Source organism: Natrix helvetica (genome assembly GCF_964273705.1).
Source record: "Natrix helvetica genome assembly, chromosome: 3".
Taxonomy (NCBI): domain Eukaryota; kingdom Metazoa; phylum Chordata; class Lepidosauria; order Squamata; family Natricidae; genus Natrix; species Natrix helvetica.
Genome location: NC_138549.1, coordinates 145568995 through 145569286, shown reverse-complemented (window position 1 = coordinate 145569286; position 292 = coordinate 145568995).

Below are 292 nucleotides of genomic sequence, written 5' to 3'. Positions count from 1 at the left end.
AGAATATCCTTGATCGTTTTTAACATCACGTAAGACACAAATTTTAATACAGCTATGTATCTCTACAAACTACTTTAAAGGCCTTTCTGATCATGAATTGCTGAACCGACTTCCTCATCTGATGCTGTACCCAAAGAGAGGCCTTTAAGACTTCCTAATTCATGGAATTCCATCTATGTTTCATGTCTTGCAATAACTAATCACTATTACACATTTCCCTAGCCATTATACATATTTCAATTGCTCAAAAGAATCTTTAGAGAACAAACTAATCAAACAAGAATTTCAAATT